This window comes from Talpa occidentalis, unplaced genomic scaffold, assembly GCF_014898055.3.
Source record: "Talpa occidentalis isolate TD23 unplaced genomic scaffold, MPIMG_talOcc4v2.1 talOcc4.11, whole genome shotgun sequence".
Lineage (NCBI taxonomy): Eukaryota > Metazoa > Chordata > Mammalia > Eulipotyphla > Talpidae > Talpa > Talpa occidentalis.
Window position 1 is genome coordinate 70,160,688 of NW_023601104.1, and position 22,917 is coordinate 70,183,604.

Genomic DNA, 22,917 nt, shown 5'->3' on the forward strand with positions numbered 1-22,917 from the left:
CTCAACAAATACTCTGCTACTAAAGAAATGGGTCCTGGAGAGAACTGCTTTTCCTGGGCTTGCTGCTGTTTATAGCTAAGGACGCTGGAGGAGTTCATTTACTTTGATTGCCATCCCTGCCCACTGAGAAGGTTTTACACACATTCACACACACTCGCACAGTCTCTCCACAGAGATTCTGCTCTGTACCTGGTTGACTTGCTGTTCAATCGTTGAGGCCCCACCATTTCCCATTCCTTTCTGCTAAGAAATTCAATTAGAAAGCCAGGAAGCTGACTGCTTCAAATAAACAATTCAGCAATCAAATGAATCAGAACTTGGTAGAGTGTCATGTCTGCCAATGTCAAAATAAGGTGGTTTTTGAGCTATTTTTCAAGTTAAAATTCCTAACTCTAGTAGCAAACATTGGATACAGATCAATAATTTTGATGATTGAAGAGCAATGTATGTGTAATGAAAAAGACAAAATACATCAGCATGAAACACGGATAATCAATAACCCCACCAGTGAAAACCACTGATAATATCTTGATGCATTTTTTCTAGACTTCTTTGCTGTGTGTTTCCATAGAGCTCATGCCATACAGACTATTTTGTAATCTTTTTCATTTTTGGGGGTTTAGAGGCTCAAACGTCTACAAATGTATGTTTCCACACCACATCCACTACCAAAGCCCCAGTACCCCTCCACTGTGCTGCACTGAGGCCCCGCCACCCTCCCCTCTGGTTGCCTCAGTTTTGCTGTCAGAAGTTAAGGGTTTGTGTAACCTGTTTGTTTGTGACCTAATTTTAATGCTTACTCTGATAGACAAGCTCAAGTCTATTTTTGGTGTATCAAGATATAGCTGGAAATTGGCAGCCAGGGAATTGTGGCTCCTTGAAAAGAGGCTAAGTTTCTGGTGTTTGACAAAGCCCACTCACAGTGGATGGTGCCAGGGGAGCAGAGTCGCAGGCTGAGAATCACTGAAGCGAATACCATTTTGGACAAGATAAAGGGATGTTGTTAGAAGGGCTGGCCTCTCCAAGATAATGAAATCTTTCCAGGGTTCCTCTGGCCAACCAGCATAATTCCTGGAGATGGAAAACCTTTCTTTCATTGTCACTGAACAGCTGTCAAGCACAAATGATAAGAAGGTGGAGAAAATGAGTGATAATTGGAGTTTGAGGATCTGTGTTGTAGGTTTCAGTGACAGCGTTGGCGTTTCTCCGGAACTCCTTTGTCAGCAGATGGAACTTGCTGCACATTCACCAGGCAATTTGCCTCCTGCAGCCCTCACCCCAAGTGTGGCCACAGCGCTGGCTGTTCCAGCCTTGCATAAGCCACACGCTGCAGTTAGACACAACTCACTGCAGAGGGGGCTTCCATGACAGACCAGAGTGGTTTCTCTAACTACTTACAGTAAGAGTAAGAATATACAATTGTTCTGTGAAGACAGTGTCTGTTATATAGGTTCTGATTCTTTAGAAGCACATAACAAAGCAAGAAGCTTGGCTGAATTTTATGTTATGAAAGATTCCTTTATATTTTATTCCTTTATATTTATCTAGAAATAAATGGAATTGTTGCTTTTCATTGATATTTTAGTTATAAATACAGCCTATGCACATGGTAAAACTCCAGACAGGGTGGGAAGGTGTAAAATGGAAAGTGTTTCTCCCTCCCGTTCCTTACTAGCACTCTACTTTATCATGTTGCTTTAAAAATAACGCTTTTATTATTTTACATATTTTAAAAACCTTCATACCACTTTATATGGTTTCCTTTAGCACTAATCAGTATCATTTTGTCAAATACTGCTTTCTTTTTAAGTATATTTGTTGGAGGAGGCATATTGGACTCATCCTCCCCCCAACATTATCTTATAACAAATTCTATTGGCCACTCCTTTCTGATGATACATTGGGCAAATCCTGTAGCTTTGACTGAGTTGTAAGAATGTTTACTTTCGGCAGCTAAGACTTGATTTCATGTGTTTACATTCCTACCCAGCGTAAACAAAGCTTGAGTTTCACACCTGATTTCTAGCTTCTCTGATCCCTTCTGACTCCAGATCATAGCTAAACCTGGGGCCCTTACAGAGGGCACACATGTCGGGCTTCAGTTTTCCTATATTCCCTCTACGTGACATTTCAGTATTTGACAGGATGAAGGAGAAGAAAGGCAAACTCTTTATTTGTTGTTCTTTAGTCCTATCATTGAGTCCTTTTTTCTTTTTTTAAGATTTATTTATTTATTTATTTATTTATACAAGCACTGGGTACAGTCAGAAGCTCGGGACGGTGAGAGAATTCACCAGAGCCAGAGCGGGGAGCAGAGCAGGCAGAAGGACCGAAGTACACTGCTGAGGGGAGCAGCGGGTGACAGGAGAGGTCTGCGCGCCATGTGGGACCCTCCTCCGGAGGCCGGGGAGCATCCAGGGATTGAACTGGCACTGCAGAGGCTGCGGGCAGCTTCGCAACCCAGCGCTCAACCGCTGCGCCACCGGGGAGGCCCCTATCATTGAGTCTTGACTAATGCTGCCTGGCTGGAGCCTTCTGGGGCTGACTTTGTGAGACACATGCATTGGGTTGCACACTAGAGTCCCTACCCTGGTCAAGGTGACCTGTGTTACTGTCCCTTGCCCTGTCTCCATTTCTGCCTCTGGTGGCACTTGTATAGCAATTCTTTTTTCATATTTTGACTTCTGTCATTTGGAAGTGGCTGATGAAGTGATGGTCTCTGCAGAGCTTTATTAGTTCTGTGGAAATGTTTAGCAATTCTTCCTAGAATCACTAATTATTACTTTCAATATTGGTCTTTAGACAATAAGAAAAGTCTCAAATATCAAGTTAATAAATGCATTTGAGATCAGATAAACCTGAGTTCCTATCAGAGCTCTACCATATACCAAGTGACTTTATTTCCAAGTCTTTGTTTTCTTATCAGTAAAATGATAATAATTAGCTCAGGGGGGTTTTGTGGGGAGTATAATACATGCCTGATACTTAGTGGGAATGTAACACATTGTGTATCACTGCAAGAAAAGGAAAGGAGTTGTTTTCCATCTCTGGAAAAATGGCAGTTAAACAAGTCATAGATATGCTTATCGAATTTTTCAGTTTACTTTCTGGAAAATGAAAATATAATTTGAGTGGACACTGGAAGTCCTTATTTGCTAAATTCATGAAAGATCAAGAGACTACCCTACAAATGACAATTGTTAGAACAGAAGAAAGACTGAAAGGGATTATCTTCAATAAAGCTTCCCTTGACCCCACCTACCTCCTCCAGATGAACCTTTCTTGCTTCTGAGATTTGCAGTAATTCATACCTCTCTCAAGGCACTTAATTATACTCTGTCTGGAGCATGTATTTGTCCTTTGCTAAGCCCTTGAAGACAGTATTTGTCTTACTTGTTTTCTTTTTTGTAACCTGTGTGTTCCTGGTCTCAGTAACACATGACTACAGATAAGGTCAGAGTTTTGTTTTCCTGCAGAGCAAAACTTTGTTTTATTCTATTGTGTTTATGTCAACAAAACTGCAGAACTCAGCAGGCTAAATTATTCTAGCAGTTTCCTTATAGAAAGGAAAGAAGTGTCTTTACTGAAAAAACAAAGAACATTACAGTTGAAGTATATTTTTGAGATCTTAGAGCCGTTCTTATTTTGGAGGCAAGATTATACTATAAGAGCTAATGGACCACTTTCCTTCCTTAATTAGATGTGGTGGGAGAACTTGACCAGTATGTTCATAAAAAATGATTTCTGTGTTATATGCCTTAACAGCCTGTCTTCTCTCCAATAAACTCATCCAATCCATGGCTATTGAAAATTGAAACTTCACAATGTACTGCCTCTTAGCCTTCTACTATCTTATCCCTATTGGCATGGCTTACTCTTGCTTGGCAAGCCATTATATTCACAATGATTTTTTAAAAACATTTACATCATTGTACAATGATGTACATTTTGTACAATGTATTCTTGTATGCTTTCTCCTCTTAGGTGTAGTCCCCGTAGAATTCCCACCTGTGAATCGTCACCATAGTCCCTTGTGCTCTACCCTCCCCTGTTTTGATCCCTCTGCCTCCTCCTCCCTTGCAGAATGTCTGATTTATAGTTGCCTGTTAACTTTACTTAATACTATTTTTTTTCTGATCCCTTATTTTGTTCCCCTATATTCCTCCTATAAGTGAAACTGTTTGATATTTTTCTTTTTTCCTTCTTCACAGTGAATTTTGAATGCTTAACGAGAATATGGGCCCTACTTTCTTTTATTTTTTTAAGATTTATTTATTTATACAAGAACTGGGGTACAGGCCAGATGTGCGGGAGGGTGAGAGGATTCACCAGATACAGAGCGGGGAGCAGAACAGGTAGATGGACCGAAATACACTGCTGAGGGGAGCAGTGGGCAAGACAGGAGAGGTCTGCTTTGCTATGTGGGACCCTCGCCTGCCGTCCAGGATCAAACCAATGCTGCAGAGGCTGCAGACAGCTTCACAGCTTCAACTGCCTGCGCCACTAGGGGAGTCCCCGACCCTACTTTCTTTAACATTCATAACTAATAAAGTATCAATGAGTAATGTGGTAGGTTCTGTGCCAGTCTGCCACTATCTGGTTCCTGCATACAGCATTGACCAGCTATTCAGTCCCATTCAAGTTTACTGAGAATGATGCCAGAGGTTTGGTAAAGAATTGGTATTTTTCTGAAGAGGTGCAAACTGAACCTGTATCTCTGACTCATACCTTGTAAACCAACGTTATCTGAATAAAAAAAGTAATACACATTAAAAAATTAATGTTTCACAGAATTCTCCATTAAAGTCATGGGCCTGGAGATTATTGGGGGGACTTTTAAATTATGGATTCAATTTCTGTCATAGTTGTAGGACTTTTCAGGATATATTTAATCATGATTGAATTTCTTCTTGGTAGTTTCTGATTCTTGAGGAATTAATTGTAAGTTGTATATTACCTCAGTCTTTAATGATATCCTCTATTGATGTTTTCATATAAGCAGTCTTTGGATTCATTGATTCTTATGTTTTTGTTTTCATTTTCATTAATTTTGTTCTAATATTATTTCCTTTAAATCAGTTTTTCTCTTTTTCCAGTGAAGGTGGAGAATTGGCTTATTAATTTGACATAAACATCTAAAGCTCTAAAATTCCCTGTGATCAGTGTTTTGGCTGCTTCTCATAAAGTTTGATATATGCTGTCTTTTAATTTTTGTTCAATTCAAAATATTTCCTAATTTCCCCTAAGGTGTCCTCTTTGACCTACAGATTATTTCAACATGTTACTTAATTTTTGTTGTTTTGAGGTATTCCTATTTTTTCTTAGTAGTTTCATTCCATTATATTTTGTATGAATTAAATTCTAATTCACTAAAATTTATTTTATGATTTATGGCATACTCTATTCTAATGAATTGTCTAAATGCATCTAAAAAAAGGTGTATTTTTTATCTTCAGGTGTATTTTTTCTCTTGGCAAGTTTAGATTTTGGTTTACTATTTTAGTACTTGTTTTCCCTATTTCCCTCCATTTTTATTTCCCTTTTCTATTTCTTTTAGAATTATTTGAACTTTCCTTAGCACCCGACTTTAGCTTTGCTGTTTTATACAATAACAAACATGTGATCAATTCAATCTACACATTAGATATTTGAATTTTCATGATATACTTAGAATCAATGTTTTACCACTTTAAGTGAAACGATGGTATTTTAATACTACATAGGACCTTTTCACCTCTCTATGATATACTATAATTTCTTATGAATTATATCTAAGTACAATGAAAATCCAGTCAGTGTTTCTGTTATACCTTTCAACCATCAGATGTATTTTACAGAATTCAAGAAGACCATATCTTTTATATTTACCAGGGTATTTACTGTGTCTTTGCTTTTTTCTTTTCTCATGTTCCACATTTCCATTTCCTTTCACTTCACTGTTTGAAAACATTTCTTTAACAATTCTTTTGAAGCAGATCTTCTGGCAACCAATTCCTTCATTTGAGAAGATCTTTATTTCACTACAATCTCTGAAGAATATTTTTGCTGCATGTGTAATTCTGGGTTGACAGTTCCTTTTTAAAACACAATTTAACAATGTTCTTTTCTTTCTGGCTTCCATTATTTCTGATGAAAAATTTATAGCTCTCAATTTCATGTTTCCTATAGGGAATGCATCATTTTTCTTGGCTTCCTTTAGTTTACAACAGCTTGATTATAATGTTACTGGGAAGAAACTTATTTGGGTTTATCTTTTTTTGCAGTCAGATACCTGAAGCATTGTTAATTTCTTTTTCTAGCCATTTTTCCTTATACACTTTGGAAATTTTCTCCCTCACGCTTACCTCTTAACCCCCAAAACCTCACTTCATTTATTAGTTCCATTAGTGCTTTTAAGTATTTTGCTTTGTTGAATTGTTCACTATGTAAATGTCCAACATGTCTCATTGTCTTGTGTTACATAATTATGTGTCTCTTTGGTTTGTGATGCATAATGTTCTTGAACTCCTTCCATTTTGTTGTAAATGGTAATAAATCATTTTTCCTTATGACTAAATAGTATTCCATTGGGTAGATATAACACATCTTCCTAATCTACTCTTCTATAATGGACACTTAGATTATTTCCATGTCCTAGCTGTTGTAAATAATGCTGCAGTACACATTGTAGAGCATATAATTTTTTGAGCTGATAGTTTCATGTTCTTTGGCTAGATGCCCCAAAATGTGACTGCTGGGCCCTATACATTTCTATTTTTAGTTTCTTAAGATAAATCTTTATTACTTTCCCAAATGGCTGTATCAGTTTGCTTTCCCACCAATAATGTATTAAGATTCCTTTTTCTTCAAATCCCATCTGCAATTTGTTATTGGGAGTCTTTAATATGTCACTGTCATGGGGGTGATGATACTTCATTGTGGTTTTTTGACCTACATCTAACCTATTAAAAGCTGTGTTGAACATTTTCCCATGCAGCTGTTGTCCTTCTAGATTATAAAATGTTTTCAGCTTCCTCCTAAATTTCCTCATGCTGCAATTCCCACTTTGACCTTAATCTGAATTCTATCAAAGCAGAGTTTTGTATGCTCTAGACTGTCATATAAATTACATTATATAGTGCATACATTTTTGTGTTTCTAGCTTCTTTTGTGCAGCATAATGACTTTGAAATTCTTTCCTGTTGTTGCCTATGAGTAGTATCAATAGTATACCACTGTACAGATATCTTAAAATTCATCCAGTTATCTGCTGATGAGCATTTTCCTTTTCTGTATGTATTTACTCCTATGTTTTCTAAGAATGTTAAGTGTTAACTCACATTTATATTTTTGATTGGTTTTGAGTTAAATTTTACATATGACTTGAGGTAAATGTTCAATTTCATTTTTCCAACAAATCTTGATGCTGTAGCACTGTTTGTTGAAAAGATACTCTATTATGTCCCATGATCTAGATTCTGAGAATCTATTCTGAGAATTTACTTGGGCAAATTATTGCCTCACATGAACTTATGAAAAAAAATATTACTTTGGTTAGCTTACTCTGGTCTCTGTAACTATTGCATCCTTGATTGTAGCATGCCCTACTTAGATGGTATCTGTCTTTCATTAACTGTCCCTCCTAATGTGTCAATCTGGCCTTAGAACTTAATAATTACCACCCTATTAATACCCATACTCAAGTTCTCACTGGGCTGGCTTGATTTATTTGTACTTCTTCCAGAATGGACATCTATTTTAGCTTTACCCCATCCCCACACACACGGTGTGATCTGGTCCTATAACCCAATTAAGTCAATCATTAAATCACTTGACATAGTTTCATTCATTTTAATACATAATTTCTTCAGGAACACCTTTCCTAGTTTTTGTAAGTGTTTTTTAAACCTTCCTTTCCTAAAAGGCATAATAGAATAGTGACTTGGGGTCTGTAGTAGTTACCTTAAAATCCAGTCTAACACCTGTCAGCTGGATGCAGAATGGAGAGGCTCTTACCCCACTAATTTTGCTATCATTGATAAAATATTTTGGTAGACCATCTTGATTTGTCAGTATGCAATTTACATAGGCATTATTGGTTAATCATGTCACCATTAAAGTACAGCTTCTAGCACCTGTTGAGTGCTTAACTGCAGAACCCAAATCTCCAAGAGTGGTCAGTGTCATATTTCTGTTTTTAGCATTGCATTCGGGCTTTATATTGGGACTTGTACTTTTTGTTGTTACCATGAGCTGAGCAGTGATTCACTAATAAGCTTCCTCCCTTAAGTCTCTTAATTTGACTACACACTGAACAAGGGTATTCAAATCTTCATGCTTTTTGATTTTCTGATGCAGCAGTGATTGGTAGTCAGTACTCCTATCTAAATATTTTAAAATATATATTGGTAGTGAGTAGTGTATTGAGCAAATAATGAGTCTATTCCTAGTTGCATTTTAGGAGTGAGATAGAAATGTAACATACTATTATCAACACACTTGTTCACACCACCTTTCACATCACTTTTAATATTTGATTACCCAGGGTTGGGCTTCGCTAGAAGTTAGCCTAGATTTTGGAGCTCAGCCAATGAAACATCACAAGAAGCAACTGTCTCTCAAAAAGCCGCCCCCCCTTTTTTTCCTCTGAGAGTATTCTAGTGGGAAGTTTGTTTACCTAGGAGCATTTCTTCTAGAATCCCTGGGTGATTTTGGACACCTGTTATCCTTGGTTTAAGTTTGTACAGAAAGTGAAGTTCTGTTCTGTTCCAGAGGACTAAAGTTTTATAAAAGCTAATTCTAAGGGCTTGACAGCATAGTTTCAAGATAATCTGCCTGACTGACAAAGTTTTCCTGTGAAAAATCTGAGGCCATTAATTTTAGCTTCTCTTTCCTAGAAAAAAAAAAGGCTACAACAACCCTCAGAAACAAGCTTAGCATTTACATTGGATGTTGCAGATTCTGCCATGAAATGACATTTATGGTCCTCATTCACGAATTTCCATCCTGGGAGATGTCACTGCTATGGGAACCTCAGGCTCTGCCTTTTGTTCCTCTCCCACTCTTGACCCCCATGTTCAAGGGGTCAATGTTGACAGACCGCTCTGTATCTTCTTCTTCCATCCTTAGAAGTTCAAACCCTGTACTTTTTCCAAAGCTCAGGTCAAATGCCTAAAATTCAATTCTTCCATAAGAGTCCTTGAACAAATTCATGAGGGAACTGCAAGCAGCTTGAACTACAGTACCGTATCTATATTTCCATTATAGTTTTCTTTTCTCCATTAGACAATAAACCCCTCATGTGTGTGTCTTTTTCACTCTGCTGAAGAAACTTGCTCAAGCACTCCAATGGCCAAATACTTAATGTTCATCTTATGTGAATATCAGAAATACAGTATTTGGGCAAAATATCCCAAATTAGTTTACAAATCATCATTTTGGGTATTTCTTTTTTTTTTTTAAAGATTTATTTATTTATACAAGAACCAGGGTACAGGCCAGATGCATAGAAGGGTGAGAGGATTCACCAGAGACAGAGCGGGGAACAGAACAGGCAGACTGACAAAATGGACTGCTGAGGGGAGCAGCGGGAGAGACAGGAGAGGTCTGTGCACCATGTGGGATTCTTGCCGGCCGGCGGGGATTGAATCTGCACTGCAGAGGCTGCGGACAGCATCATAGTGGGGTGCTTAACCACCTGCGCCACCAGGGAGTTCCTTGGGTATTTCTTGAAGAACTCGATGTACTTAGCAAAATAAGTTTAAACTCAGTAAGTATTTGTGAATGAATGATGGATAGCAGTAAGCAGAAACATACTTGGATGACTAGAGAGCAAGTCCCTTTTTCGCATTTAAGTTTGATTGTCTCTTCATCTTATGATCTAACCTCAGAATGTAGCTTTCAGGGTCAGATGTAGCTTTCCTGGTGAATGACTCAGGAGATGGTATGCTGTAACTTTTTTTTTTTTTTCTTATAAGGTTTTAGTTTTGTTAATTGTTCAGAACTCTGGAGAAAAGGGTCAGTTTCTCAGTAAATAACTGTAATTTTCTTTGTGGCATTTCCTTTGCAATACATTTTCAATCAACTATTTATACTAATCAGTATCAGTAGATTAGGTGACTAAAGATAGTACTTTTTGCACTGTGTTCCTGTAAGTGAATTGTGCTGAATTTTATACTGGTGAATAGTATAATTTATATTTGTATAATTGGGTGTTTGTCTCTTTAGCAAATTAGTTATTTCATTTGGCCTGTTGATGGATGGAATTTATGTTATTCTTTAATTTGGGATATTATTATTATATATCATTTCATGTTAAGTGCCAGAGAATCTTGATACTGCAAATTTTCCTCTAACATAATGGGTTAAGAGGTTTCCTTAGTGATTTCAGATGATTTTAAAACTTTTAGGTAGTAAAATCCTGAATTTTTATGTTTCCCTTGGACACTGAGAAGTAATTTTCCCTAATTTTAAGGGAAAATTTTGTAATTCTGAGCATTTTTATCCTCTGATTTTATATTTACACATATAATTCAATATAAAATCTTGCAAAAGTTCCATATTTGTGGTGTACTATTTCCTAGAAAAGTGTAAGTGGTTGTAATATTTTTTAAAATGGGACAAAAGGGGTTACCTCTTATTTCACTTGGTCAATAATTCCAACCTTCTGGAAAAGTCAATTGATTTAAAGCCTAAATTTAGTCTTCCACTCACTATGTAAGATTTATGAGTGAGTTCTACTGTCAGCAAAATGTGTGATCTCTTCTGCTGACTTTACAACCTGCATTTGCTTTTAGATACCACAAACGAAGCAGCATAAAAATAAAATTATCAAGCCTTTAAAATTGGGCAATATAGTGCTTCCTATAATGAATGTACAGTTTACCACTAATATTGTACGAGTACTAAAACAATTTAAAGGGCTATATGCACCCCCATATATTTATGGTGTTTTTTTGTTTTTTGTTTGTTTGTTTGTTTTTTAAGATTTATTTATACAAGAACCAGGGTATAGATCAGAGGCATGGGAGGGTGAGAGAATTCACCAGAGACAAAGCGGGAAGCAGAACAGGCAGAAGGATGAAGACACTGCTGAGGGGAACAGCAGGTGAGGCAGGAGAGGTCTGAGTTGGAAACAGTTTCTCATTGACAGATGATTGAATACAGGTAACCAAAACATATTTGAATTCTAACTTGGCCATTAACAGCATGTTAAGTCTTTAGCCAATATGAGCTTTAGTTTGTTCATGTGTAAAATGAGGAGGATGAATTTCTCTTCCCCCGTCTACCATATTTGCTAAAAAAAGGCCCTATTTTGGATACTGGTATTGCTGTTCATCTCACAGGCCAAGGCTTCTCTACCCTTCTATTCCTTAAATCCAGTTGAACACCATGAACTATTGGTTCATACTGACAATGTTTTCATACCTCTTTTAGTCACCATTGCTTGAACTTCTGCAATAGGCTCTTTGTGGTCATGCTGCCTCTGGTATCTCAGATGCTGAGGTCTTAAGGAAGTCCTTTTTGATCTTAGCATATTACTTTCTACATCTTCCTGTGTCTGCAACTCGCATGAGCAACCAGTTCTCATCAATGTCTGTTTTATGGTCCCCTTTGCAACCTGGCTCTTAGCTCGGTGCCTAGAACACAGTAAGGATCAGTAAGAATTTGTTGAATAAGTGATAAATAAATGATACCCATTTGGCTTGGTTGTAAAAGTAATCTACAGTGAAAGACAGGAATTAAATAAATGGCATTTATTATTAATATGGTTACTACTATATTATTCCCTGGGATCATCAAATCAGTTAATTGTTTTCTGCATCATGGCAGATGCCAAATAATTTGCAAGGGGTGATCCCTCCTTTGCTAGAGTAGAGCACAGGGACCAGAAGTTTTCTATTTTGGGTCAAGTTTTACAGCTTTTCCTTTTATTTTCCTTATGTTGTCCTTGGTAGAGAAAATTCTTACTAGACAATTTATTATGGGGCTACCTTGGAAGTGGTCTTACTTGTATTTTACCAACTCTCAGGCTGCATGAAACTTTTGTTTAGAACAAATCCAATGTGTCACTAAAATTAAGTACAGCTCCAATTTAAGGAACAGTTGGCTTGAAAAGTTTATATGACAAATTCCTGCCATCTTGGTGGTGGTAGTGGAGGAAACCATTTTAGATAACTGGCTGTGGCAGGTCTTCTTACAGGATATATACCAAGGATAGTAAGTTTTTCTCAATTTATAATGGAGAGGGAGAAGTGAAAGGGTCAGTAAAGATAAAAGTAAAACCAGAAAGAGGGAAGGAGAGGATTCAGATGATGTCTAGGTAGAGACAATTCTCTTGATGAATTTCACTGGTTCCTGGTAAAGAAGAATCCAAGCTAATTCCACAGCAACATTTACATTGTGTGTGTCTGTGTGTAAAAGTTAACAAATTTGTAGCTTAGAAAAATGTACATGGTACATTTCACAGGGCAGAGACAGTAATCTTTAATAAATTTTCCTGTTATAATTAAGCCCAGGGTATGGATGCCCATTCTGGGATCATTAACTTTAATTTCATGGATTAAGTGGCAGGAACAGCTAATATTCCGATGCTCAGAGGAAAAACAGAGATTTTCTCTTACAGTCTGCTGCCTGGATATGATATATTCTCTTGAAGTGCTAATTGTCCAACTACCATTCAGATGACTGGCCCCTCTCAGTTCTTTGATAGGTACTTTGCACATTTGAAGAGATAGGAGGGGGTTGTTGGCAATATGAATTTAGTGGTTTAAATAACCTAAAGTGTCAATTTTTAATTTGTGTTTTTTCTTCTCAGAATATTTCTAAGCATGTACTACCCCCAATTACAAACCTCCCTTATTCAAGTCAGAAGAAATCAGAACAGCTTAGAAAAGTGTTTTTGGCCCTCTGACTTGACTGGAGTACCTTGTTAAATGTTGGTGGCTGTTGGAAATCCTTACAGAGCTGACTAACCTGCTGTTCTGCTCGGAGTGCCTGGTGTGTAGGGTGTCCTCTGTCCTGATGAGGGCAATTCTTACAGAGCTGCCCTCTGTCATCACTCGAAAAGCAGGGTCTTTGGTACCAGGACAAAGATAAAAGCAGAGTAGAAGATTGAGGTGAAACTGGTGACACCAGAATGTTCTAGGGAAGAGGTTCTTTTGAAAACAGATTTCCTCATGTGATCTTGTTTTTTTAATAATTTCTCCCTTGTGAAAGAAGTAAAGAACAAATCTGTTTCTTCAACTCAAGTTGCGGCTGCCAGTTCATCACTATTTTATTGAAATGAGCTCTGGTCTTTAGTAATATTGAGAAGGCCTTGGAATGGTGTTAAACTTTTAGATCAATTTTCATGGTATTATCAGAACTCATGATTTTAAATTAATATACACAATATTGTAATTGTACACTTGTCATAGTCAATGTCCTTAATAATGCTTTGATGAACATTTTTCTGTATAAAGCATGCTCAATAAGGTAATTTCCTAGGATAATCTCAGAATTAGAATGATTGGATATAAGACCTGAAACCATAAAAAAACATAGAAGAAAACATAGAAAAACACTGCATGACATAAACCTCAGAAAAATATTTGTGGACTCATCCCAAGCAGCAAGGAAAAAAAAAAAAGGAAAAATAAACAACTGGGACTATATCAAACTAAAAAGCTTCTGTATTGCAAAAGAGGCAGTGACCAAAATACCAAAGAGACTCCTTATTATTGGATGGAAGAAAATATTTGTGCACATAAATATGTCAAAGGGTTGGTACTGAGTATCTACAAAGCATTTACACAACTCAACAACAACAACAACAAAAAAAATGGGCTGAAGAGCTAACTGAGCACTTCAAAGCAGACATGCAGATGGCCAATAGGCATATGAAAAAATGTTCATTATCACTTATCAGGGAAATGCAAATCAAAACCACAGTGAGGGGCCTCCCAGGTGGCACAGTGGGTTGAGCAGCGCTGTGAAGCTGTCCACAGCCTCTGCAGCGCGGGTTCGATTCCTGGCCGGCCAGGGAGAGTCACATATGGCATGGCAGGCCTCTCCTGCCTCACCTGCTGCTCCCCTCAGCGGTGCTTTCGCTTCATCTGCCTGTTCTGCTCCCAGCTCTGTCTCTGGTGAATTCTCTCACCCTCCCATGCCTCTGGCCTGTACGCTAGCTATTTTTTTTTTTTTTAAAGAAGAAAAAAAAATCACAATGAGATGCCACCTCACATCTGTGAGAATGGCCATGTCAAAAAACCCACAAACAACAACTTCTGGTGAAGGTGTGGGAAATAAAGGAACTATTTCACTTTTGGTGGGAATGTAGACTGGTTCAGCCCCTATGGAAAGACATGTGGAGGTATTTCAGAAGACTAAAAATGAATTTACCATATGACCCAGCAATTTTACTACTAGGTGTCTGTCCAGAGAGAAAAATACCACTAATTTGAAAGAAAACCTGCCCTCCTATATTTACAGTTCTATTTACACTAGCCAAGGTATGGAAGCAATTTAAATGCCCCAGAACAGATGAGTGGATCAAGAAGATGTGGTTTATATCCACAGTGGAATACTACTCAGTGATCAAAAAAGAAACTCATGCCATTTGCAGCAACATGGATGGAACTGTAAGGGATTATTATAAGCAAAGTGAGCCAGAAGAAGAAAAATATGGGATGGCTTCACGTATATGTGAAATCTAGAGAAACTCAACAAAAGATCCCACAAAGACAAACTGTAAGACTGACCTTGAAAGCGGACCTTAGATCTCAGACAATCAAGAGGGGAGGGGAAGAGTAGAGAACAGGGGCGGAGGTGAGCACAGTGTGTTGAGGTGGAGTGGAGCAGGTGCTTTGGTGGTCAGAGAACTATGATGACCACACTTGAGGGGAGAAGTCCTATATTGTGAGAAAATAAGCAAGAATGTTTAAAAACAAAAATTAAAACAAAAAAATTAGAATTATTGGATCCAAACGGTATGAAAATCTTAGTTCTCTAGAGTCATTGTGGCAAAGTACTTTTCAGAAAGGTAGATCTGATCTCTTCTGTCAGCACTTTGATCAGCAGTAGATCATGTTGCCTCATCTACCATATTTTTGCTGATACCAAACATTCTTCTTTTTTTTTTAATTATTTATTTATTTATACAAGCACTGGGTACAGTCAGAAGCGTGGGAGGGTGAGAGAATTCACCAGAGTCAAGTGGGGAACAGAACAGGCAGACTGAGGAAATTCACTGCTGAGGGGAGCAGCGGGAGTGGCCGGAGACGTCTGTCGCGCCATGTGGGACCCTCGCCAGTGGCTGGGGATCGAACCGGCACTGCAGAGGCTGTGGGCAGCTTCACAGCCCAGAGCTCAACCGCTGCACCACCAGGGGAGGCCCCCAAACATTCTTCTGAAAAAAAAATTATTTGTATAATCATTGAGGAGTCAGAAGTTTTAATTGGCATTGTGGTCATTTCATTTTTCTTTTGGTTTTATTTTTAAAAATGTTTATAGTGAAGGAATATGTTTTCCTACTCATAAAAGTGAAAGTATACTTAGAAAAATTTCTCCTGCAATCATAGGGGCAGAATAAATCCAACCATGTCCAAGTGGTATGTGGTATTCAGACTGAGTGAATATGAGCTGTGGGATGGATGCACTGATTACATTAAAAAATATTTCTACTAGCTAAACAGTGACTGAAAAGGAAATAAATAGGCTCACAATAATATTCCCAGAAAAATAAACTGTAATAAAAAACCCTTTATCCCTCAAAGGAAATTACTGACCACTGTATTGTGGTTATTCTTTGAGTGGGATTCTCAAGGAATCCTCAGGCTCATGTAGCTCCTTGTCTCTAGGCCAGCATGAGCTCATTATTCCAGGGAGATGTGAAGTTTCTCTTTTAGATTTTCCACAAGAAAGGTATCTCCCAGGGTGACCCGTTCTTTTATCAGTGGGCCTGGACTTTTTCTAGCAAGAATGTATGCTTTATAATTTAATCTAGTAGATTAAATTTTCTGGATTTAATGGTGATGAGAAGCAGCTTGTAATAGTTACCCTTCATGCCCTTGAGTAAACACTGTTAGTCATCCTTTCCCCTTCTGGAGGCTAAGTCACTGCAGCTCTTTTTACAATCTTTCCTTTGAGGGTCTCTATCTTCTTTCATATCTGTACCTTCATATCTACCTTTGGATTCTCTAAATGCTGGCGCTGAATGTGAAGTCATGGAAGCAGGGGCTGTTGCTTGTGCTTCATAACTGCTCCTAACATTGTCTTATGAAACAAGTTGGTTGTTCTTCTATCATACAAATTCATTTGATGTATGTTAGAAAAAAATAACTGTGTTCTTAATAATACGTCATTTTAAATTCAATCTAGAAGTTTTTACTTTCATTATTCCATTTTACTGATGAGATAATTGAGTTTTAGAGTGGTTAAATGATGGCCCAAGTCACATGACTGGGGAGAACCAGCACTGAATCGTGCGTGGTAGGTGTCACTCCAGAACTCCATTTCTTTACCAACTGGGGAAATTTTTCATGATCTTAATTCAGGGAGTGAACTTGAACCTAAGTCTTCTTTCCATTGACCTCTGCAGGATGAAGGCTTGGCACCAGTGTTGACTCCAGATGTGCCTGATGTTTTAGGGATTCATTTCAAATAGTGGGAGAGACAAGGTGTAGAGTGGCAAGGAGCTTAGATTCTAGAGCCAGATAGCTACCCTCAGCATTCCCATTAATAAAATAAGCACGACACTACTACTTTCCTTATAGGATTGTTGTGAGAATTAAGTAGGTTAATACATGTAAAGTATTTAGAAGAGCACCTGAGCCAGCACTGAGCAAGTGTGGCTGTTACTGTTGTGAATGGAAAGCTTCCCTGAGCGCTGGGTTCAGGAGAAAGCAAGAGAAGGTGGCCTTATTTCTCCATCCTAACTTCCCTTCAATTTTTACCTTGAAGGCCACCAGGCAGGGGTGGGTCATATGTGAAATAGCTATAAAGTCACTCTCAACTAAGTGGATTATAAATCTCTTCTTAAGTAGTAAGGAAGTTGAAATGCTATAAATGGAAAGATTTTCCTTGTTTACTAGGCGTGGGGAAGGACAGTGAAACAAACAAGTGTAATAGATGATATTGATAAGCTGAAAATCCCCTTTGTTTTGGAAAACTCACATATAAATAAGAGGCATTAGCAATACTTCTTTTGACCCCTACTTATATCCTTGGAAGCAATTCATTTAAGAATATACTCACCATGCTCACAGATTTGTGTATAGATGCTGACTTCCCACTGGAAAAAAGTTTTTTTTTTTTTTTTTTTAATGTTTAACCACAATCATCATGGTGCTGGCATGTACATAGACTGTGTGAGTGTGAATGTACATGCACTTACATAAGAGACCTGAGAATAAGGAATATCTTTGCCTAGACCAAAGTTTTGACAAAATAAGATTTTCTTGACAGGTAGTGTAACGGAGCAGCCCCGATATAAAACTGGTTGCCTGGCTGTGGGTCCTCACCCGCGCGCTTACAAGGGACTTATTAATACTCCACTACAGGCACACACAAAAGGTTAATAAAAGGTTTATTTACAAGGGAAAGGGAAATGATGAAATGTGCAACTCAGGGAGAAAATAGGGAAATAAAGTCTTTAATGCGTCCTACCCGATCCCCTGACCTGGAAACCCAAAAGTACTCTCAGAGCTGGCCAAGTGCTGCGAGCTTGCTGAAAGCCAAAAAGGGAATCCCCCAAAGCCCACGTGTCTGGCTTTATACCCACCTGGCTGCTTAACCCCACCCTCAGGTCCCAGCCACCTTCCCTTTGGTGGGGATGGGATTTGGAGTTCCCAGTGTCTTTGGCTTTGGCCTGGGGTGGGGGTGGAGTCCACAAAGCCTGTATGGAATTAGCTGTAGGACATCCTTTTCCCCTAACAGTACTACCTCTAGCAAAATAATGATGTGGGAACGATTCATCCTTGAGACCTTCGTCTCTCTCAGGATTTATCCTCCACCACAGTATTTCACCTTCTTTGGTCCTTTCAGGAGAGTGAGCTCCCTGACTTTTCAAGATGTCCTGCCCTCACTCCTTGGTAAGGATTATCCTCCCTGCCCACCACTTCCACAAATTTTATGCCATGCGTTTGTTCTATTGTTTTCATCTCTGTTTTCAGCATCTCTTCCTTCTGGATCCTATTCTCCCAGCATCCTCATGGCACCTAGTTGACATCAGATTTAGCAAATAAAAATTCAGACTGCCCCAGTTACATTTGAATTTCATTTAAGTAGTGTTTTTTTTTTTTTTTTTTTTTTAGTGTGTGTGTCCATTGTCATATTTAGGACATCCTTATACCAAATATTCATTGTTCAACTGAAAAATGAATTTAGGTGCAGTACTGAAGTAAAGTAAAGGGGATCCCTTTTATATAGTTAAAGAAAATTTAGCTGATTTTTATACTTCTGTTATCTAGATCTCAAAGCAAAAAGTTGACAATATAGCCTGGTTTCTTCCTGTTGTTTATAATAAAATGTAAGATGAAAGAGCTTGAGGGAAAAACTGAGCAGACAACAACCAAGACTTGATGTTTTGGGAAAATTTTAGCCTATACAGACTTCAGAAATGCTGCAATTAGGAGACTGACTCCAGCAGACTGACTCCTGCTTTGGAGGGAAAGGCGTGGCTCAGCAACCTCTGAAGGGTTTAAAGACTGAAATATTCAATCATTTGGTAAACATCCCTTTGAAGAGATTCTCTGTGTGACTCACATTCTCTCCACCATCCTAGAAGTCAGAGATTGAGATGATATTATCTGGAACAATCTGTGGAGACACCTGTTGTCTAAGGGAGTAGGTCTCTGAAACATTATATGTTCACAGTATTCTTGAGGCTGTTATAGCTGCAGCAGCACTGCCAGCTTGGACTAGAAGGAACAGAGAAAGGTAGAAATGGAAGAAACCTGTCAGGCTCCAAAAATTCTATGTACAGAAAATTGGCTTATAAATTACTCAGCTGCAAAGATGTTCTCCTCTTCATGAAGAAGGAAGGATGGCTCAGGCAGCCCAGCTGTTGGCCCAAAGGGTAGAGTCTCATACTCAGGGATGGGACTGCGGGCCCGGAGAGCAGAGCTGCAGTTACAAAGATTATTCCCAGACCTTAAAACTTGGCAAGTTTTTTTTTTTTTTTTTCCAGTTGGATTTCAATATTTCTTAGAACCAGTGATTATTTTTTTTTGTTTGTTTTATCCCACACCCCTATTTTTGAATGGGAATGACTATAACTGTTATCCAATGTCTATCTATTTGTCCTACTGCTGTAGCTTGGGGATCAAATAACTTGTATTTTATTTTTAACAGATAAGGAGGCATTTCACCCCAGGCAAATATTATTGAGAGTTATGCCACAAACACAAATTAAATAATGGGATTTAGGACTTTCGGGTTGAAAATGAGATTTTGCAATTGAATTGATGCTGTAAGTGAGTTGGGACTTCTGTGATTGTAACTGAGTAAATGTATTTTGCATAAAAGTGGTTGTAATACCTTGGGAAACAGAGGATAAACTGTTTAGGGTAGACAGTGGCCTCCAGAATTGTCCGTGTCTTGATTCCCAGAAGTGTGAATGTTACCTTATATGGAAGAGGAACTTTGCAGATATGAATAAGAATTGTGAAATGGGGAGATTATCTCAAATTATCTTGGTAGGCCTTATGACCATAAGGGTACTTAAAAGGGAGAAAAGATGATGGAAGAGACCATGAGCCAAGGTATATAAGTGGCCTCTAGTAACTAGGAAAGGCAAGGAAATAGATTGCCCCCTCAAATTTCCAGAAGAAACACAGCCGTGTAGTTCTATTTTACATTTCTAATCTCCAGGATTGTAAAATAATATATTTGTCTTGTTTTCTAAGTCACTAAGTATGTGTAGTTAGAGTAGCAATAGGAAACTAATGTACCTGTAGCCTATATTTTCCCTGGCAACTCTAGTTATGAAAAGAACTAATTTTGTTAGGTTTCTACTATGGGTCAAAAACCTTATATATATTAACAATTTAAATTATTGAAACAGGACCTCCTGGTGGCACAGGGGTTAAAGTCTCAGTGCTATCAAGCTATTGCCAGCCACTGCTGCATGAGTTAGATTCCCAGCCAGGGAGCTAACCCACATGGCACAGCAGACCTCTCCTGTCTCGCCCACTGCTCCCCTCAGCAGCGTATTTCAGTAGATCTGCCTGTTCTGCCCCACTCTGTCTCTGGTGACTCCTTTCCTCTTCTGCACCTCTGGCCTAGATCCTAGTTCTTGTATGCATAAATAAATAAAAATATATCTTTAAAAATATATTTATTGAAACAACTTTGTAAGGTAACAATCACTTTATAGATAAAAATTATGAAGCTCAGTAACAGAATTTAGGTCTGAACATAGGTCTGAGGGACTGGAAAATCCTGTTTGCTTGTTTTCTTCCTCATAGTCATCATCATTTACAGGCACAGTACTGTCGATGAAGAATCTACTTCTTAGGCAAAGTAGTTTCCTGATCCAATGAGTTGGACACCTCTGATTAGAGAATAAATATTTTATTGATCCCTATCCAAAGGACATTCCAATATAAACTAATGAGCTTCTGCATAAATAAATTTTCCACCATAGTAAAAATGCATATTCAAAAAACTATTTTCATAGATCAAATATACACTCTTCAGTGCCAAAATGTTCTGGCCTGCTCTGCAAACAAAGGAAAGGATCCAAGTTTTATAAATTTCAGCAAATGAGCTCAGACAATTAGTTTCTTTAGACAATTAAATCAGATAATAAATCAAAAATGCTCCACAATCAGTTTGGTAGAGAAGCACATTGACTGTCTTTATTAGCAGCTTGTTTGCAAATTTTTATTTGAATAATGAGCACCCCAGTTGCTCTTCACCTAAATGCTGAAGACTCAGACTGCTGCTAACCAAAGAACTGTTGTTTAATGGGGGCTGGCCTTCTGCATATCTTGCTTCTCTTCATTTTCAATGTGAGGTAATTCCACTGCCCTCTCCCTAGCCCACAAGCCTCTTACTAAAGTCCCATAAATGGTCGTGTTGGAAAAAAGTCCCACAGAGAACTTCTCATAATCTGAAGGTATTATCTGTTCACATGTCTGCTAGTTGATCAGCAAAGACAATCTAGCAGGGCAGCTATCTGAAGATCACACACATGCTGGTTGGGGCATAGGAACAGCTCACTGGAGAACAAGGCTATGGATATCAACTGAAAAATTGTATACCATACATTTCACTAGAAAAAATTTGTTGTGAACTCATTGTAATTTTTCAAATATGACCTGCTTTATCCTTCTTCTATTTTCTTTCCCCTGCCCCTATGTCAGTTTATTATGAAAAGCTGAGCACAAAGTTTAGGAATTAAGTGCTTACTGAATACTAATTATTACTTTTTTCTATGATTTTATGAGAACAGTACTTATCTCTCAAAACGTGATCACTCAGTGTCCCAGAATCCACATGCATGGCTGAGCTTTGGTAGGAGGTCACAGACTTGGTAATGGGTCAGCTTGTCTTTGCAGTTTTTTAGTGATTTAAACAATACATTCTTGTTTGGGGTAATACACACATTAGGCGTAAAAATGCTCCTCATGGTGATAGTTCTTTTTTTTTTAATTTTTTTTTTTATAGAGGCATGTTTTATTTATTTGTTTGTTTGTTTGTTTATACATGCACTGGGTACAGTCAGAAGCGCGGGAGGGTGAGAGAATTCACCAGAGCCAGAGCGGGGAGCAGAGCAGGCAGAAGGACTGAAGTACACTGCTGAGGGGAGCAGCGGGCGGCAGGAGAGGTCTGCGCACCATGTGGGACCCTCCCTGGTGGCCGGGGAGCAGCCGGGGATCGAACCGGTGCCATAGAGGCCGTGAGCATCTTCGCAACCCAGTGCTCAACCACTGCGCCACCGGGGAGGCCCAGTCATGGTGATATTTCAATTAAGGAGGGATAGGAGGAAATTGGGCCTCCCCAATGGTGCAGGCGGTTGAGCACCACACTGTGAAGCTGCCCGCAGCCTCTGCAGCGTGGGTTCAATCCCGGCAGGCCGGCGAGGGTCCCACATGGCAGGGCAGACCTCTCCTGTCTTGTCCGCTGCTCCCCTCAGCAGTGTATTTCGTCAGTCTGCCTGTTCTGTTACCTAATCTGTCTCTGGTGGATCCTCTCACCCTCCTATGCATTTGGCCTGTACCCCAGTTCTTGTATAAAATAAATAAATATTAAAAAAAAAAGAAACTATCAGTGGCAAATGTGTTCACTCTTCTTTGAACAGTTGATCTGTTCCTAGATCACCAAAATAGCCCTATTTTGACAAGGGGTAAGTCTGTTTTCATTCCTTCTAGCTGGAAACTGCAAGTGAGTTTGGAGAGGGTTAACTTTTCCACCTAAAACAAGCAATTAAAAGAACCACTGCAGACCTGGAGATGTGGGGATAATTATGAAGTTAATGTTTTCTTTCCTAATGGAAATGGTCTGGATAAATGGCAGCAATGGGAATTCCTCCAACCTGCATCTTCACAGATTTTGTGCTTTTATGTGAAACTTCAATATTTGTAAAAGACAAGTAAAGCAGTGATCTTTTTTCAGGCTTTGCATTTGATGTTCTGAAATCTAGGAACATTTCAGGTATTGATTAAGCATGTGTAAACAAAACAAAGCCAAATAGAAACTACCCAAATTCAGGGTGCAATGGGACCCAAGGGGTGGGAGTATTACAGATGGCTGTGTATGTGTGGGGATGTTAGATAAAATGAAGATTCCTAGGTTCCCTTCAAAAAAGTCAGATTTGACAGATTTGGGGTGGGGCTCTAGGTATTGTGCTTACTATCAGATTCATGGGAGATAAGGGGCCTGCATCTAGACCAACAGGATGCTAAGCACTTGTGAAAAGGATTTGATGTCTATGGGCAGAGTTTGATACTAGGA